The sequence below is a fragment of the Pinus tabuliformis genome, chromosome 7, assembly GCF_031772625.1.
Source record: "Pinus tabuliformis cultivar Carrire ecotype Pingquan chromosome 7, CPIR1, whole genome shotgun sequence".
Taxonomy (NCBI): domain Eukaryota; kingdom Viridiplantae; phylum Streptophyta; class Pinopsida; order Pinales; family Pinaceae; genus Pinus; species Pinus tabuliformis.
Genome location: NC_142293.1, coordinates 583,460,850 through 583,464,798, shown reverse-complemented (window position 1 = coordinate 583,464,798; position 3,949 = coordinate 583,460,850).

Below are 3,949 nucleotides of genomic sequence, written 5' to 3'. Positions count from 1 at the left end.
AAACCCTTGTTTTACCTCTTCATCATCAATAGGAAGAATTCTATTTGGTCTTTCCATATACCACTTTGGATTAAGGGCATATGTAGCCATGTGAAGGGAGGTATTGAGTTTAAGCCATCTTTTCGCTATCAACTTATGGATTTCATGGAAAAACTCCAAAGAAGGGTTTCTTTGGTGAATGATGTGTTTTACCTTGCCCACCATGGTATCAATACATTCATATATTTCTCCAAGAGAAGGAGAATCCGAATCAGCATACCTAATCAACTCGACAATTGGAGCTGTGAAAGAGACAACATATCTACAATTAGCCCATCAGTCCTCATTAAGAAGCATTTCTCTTATCTTCTTCGCTTGAGGTGACTTGGACTCATTCCATGCATTCTGCTCTGAAGAAACAACAGTGGCTTGTAAAGATACATAGACTTCAACCATGTGCTCAAGAAAAATAAAATATGTGGCATATCTTGTTTCTACAGGTTTTAAAAATGCTTATTTGAATACATCCTATAAATTGCCAAGGAAGCATGGTGGTTGCAGATGAACATTTGTGCCTCCCTCGCATCTGAAATGATTTTTGAAATCCATTGTATTTTACCAATGTCTTTTAAGAGATTGTTAAGGGCATGTACACAACAAGGAGTCCAAAATATATGCCTATATCGACTTTGGATCATCAATCTCACTACTTTACAAACAGGTGTTGCATCTGTGATGACATGTACCACATTTGAAGGACCAACCTCATCAATTGCATCCTTCAACATTTCAAAAATGAAAGTAGCATCCTTAGTTTTACCACTACAATCAATTGCTTTTAAAAAATAAGGCCCTTCTAGTGATGTGACAATAACATTCAACAAATGTCTTTGTTGAATCTCTGTCCAACCATCCATGACAATTGAACAACCTGAATGAACCCAAGATTGTTTGAGGTCCTTCATAATTCCATGCATTCTGCTCAATTTGCCCATAAAATCTCCCATAAAGCTTCAAAGCTCCAACACAAGTTTCCGCTTTTTTTTAAATGTTTCCTCCTAAGCTCCCAGGAGCTCAGGAGCTTGGGATACTTGCTCTCAGATGACTGTGAACAGTACCTGTGCAACATTGAATGTAAGTATTTAATATGTAAAGGTGTAAGCATAGTTATGAGGAGACTAAGGAGACTTCACATGAGACTGAGGAAATTTGAATTATAGCTATTAAATTTCAATATTTTAAATATTTCTAAAATTCTTAATAATATTGAATCTATTTCCACCATTAAAAAAACTACATAATAAAATTTCTTCAATTTTTTCTTAACATCCGAAAAATTGTAACCTAAGATCCAGTCAAATCGTGGAATGCAATGAACTAACAATCGGAAATATCTGGACATTCAACCTTGCTAATAAATTCGAAAGAAACTATACTTGAAATAGGAAAGAAGATTATTATTTAGCTGGGTCCAATGCTACGAACTACCTCAGTAATGAGCAATGATGCTGCTATAAACAACTAGTCCTAACTCCATTGTAGAAAAGTGGGAAAGACAATTATTATTTCGTTGGGTTCAATGCTACGAACTACATCAATAATGTGCAAAGTTGTTGGTTTAAACAACCCTTCTTAACTTAATGGTAGAATTTGGAAATTTTGAGGCACAAAGTGACCTCAATTATTGTGTCTTTGAAAATATAATGAGCAATATTACACAAACATAGTTTTTATAAGTAGTAGTTTAATTTTTAGAATTTTTTTGCTTTTTATTTAACATAATTATAATACAATATGGACAAAAATCCATATTGGGCCTAATCCATATTTACAAAAACCAAATATGACCCAAATATGGTACTACACATGTCTACATCCAAAACATGGTCGAATACAATAAATATATAAATATTATTTACGTGAAATATAGTTGTAATAATAGTTAACTTATATTGACTTGCGGGATATATTTGTGCTTGTCTTGACCAATCCGTATATATGATGGGAAAATATGACAACATATGGTAATGAGAATTCAAAAGGTTTTCCTCTAAATTGTATGCATGTCCACACCTGCAACCAGATGCACCCATACAACGTAGGGTATAAAAACTAATGTTTATCAGAATGGCAACGTCCTGAACTCTAGAAAAAACAAAACAATTCTTATCTCAATGGCAATGTCCAACTCAATAGAAACTTATATATTTGATTTCTCAATATATAAATTGGAAAAATGATGAGAGTAAGGTAAATATTGCTCGAACTTTTATTTAGAGAAGTTATTTAGATTCCTACCAAGGGGAAGTTATTTATAAATTACTATAGAATTTTTCTTTGATCCAGAAAAGGGTATGTGGCATTGGGAAAAGTTAGGAAATGTCGGGGATGTGATGATATTATGCCTATGCACAAAATTTTAAAAATTAAATATTTCAATAAACAAGGTCACCAAACCATAATATATTGAATTCTTATTTTTGCTCTTCAAAAAATTATCATTATGATATTATTCATTTTTATGTGAGTTTTATTTAAAGGAATTTTATTTTTAGATCAAGCATTTATTGAGTGTTTTTAGAGTTTGTGTTTGAGTCAACAAGTCATAAGATTTATTGTCATGTATGGAAGATTTTTTTGGGCATATTACATATTGTAATGAGTACACAGAAAATAGTAGATTCCTTAGTGATAAGGGTTGATTTTTTATGAGAAGAAAGGGATCATGGCCATAAATTAGTTATAAAGAACCTTTTTCAAACATTGTTATATTTGGCATGGTTGGAAGCGGTATTTAAAATTGAACTTTTCCTAGCTTTTCCCTCATTTCTGGCTTGTCTCATAAGTGATAAAATTAAATTTTCCATCAAAAAGAAATTTAAAGTATAAAAATCACTTGTAGTTTAGATTAAATTTTGTATTTCAAAAGAAGGGAAATATTTTTAATAACTAGTCAATATTTTTTTTATGTTTACAAAAATCCATACCTCGAACGAGCACAAGAATTACTTTGATAGTTTCATAGAAGACACTAGTAATACAATCTCATACTAGTTATATCACCAACTCTTTCCAATCAAGGTCAACTAAAACACATTATCGAAACAAAGAGTTGATTCTTGTATGGATGACACTAGTAATACAATTTCATACTAGTTATATCACCGACTCTTGCCAATCAAGGTCAACTAAAACACATTATCGAAACAAAGAGTTGATTCTTGTATGGATGTGCACATTATCGAAACAGAGAGTTGATTCTTGTATGGATGTGTCCTATAGGCGGACGATTAATGAGCCATAGTGAAAATATTCATAAATTCTTATATTTTGATGGGAAACAGAGTGCCAACTACTATTACAAGCATTAAAAATTATAAAAATGTGATCCATATGGAGTTTGCACAGAGATAATTCCATAAACCCTATATCTGAAAATTAAATTATCGTTCTAACTTCCAATTCGTATATTCATTTTTCCATCAGAAATATTATGAACTAAGGTGGGAAAATAATGATGAAGTAAGGCTACACTATATTTGAGCCTTGTGCTCATTAATTTCTTTTCTTACTTCACATAATTGCAATTTTATTTAAAGTCAACCCTTCAACGAGTTTTTCTCAGTTTCAACTTGGTTTTTATTCTATATGGAGAAGGTAGTAGTTGGTCATGGTAACTTTAAGTTTCAACTTTAAATTCTGAGTGATAGAGTTAGGTACTTTAAAAAAATTATTTTATGTTGAATGTCTACTTATTGATGTAATGCTTAGTTTTGGTTTCTACTTAGCTATTTATGGGTTGTTTTCTTAGTTATCAGTTTTATTTCATAATCCTATAGGCTTCATTCATACATTCGGGTAGTTTAGGAAAATAATATGATTTATCCTTTCTATCGAAGGTAACCATCCCATACCATTTAAAGACGAAGGCATGAACTTCTAGTCCTTTGCTTTTTAGGCAAAGTACTAG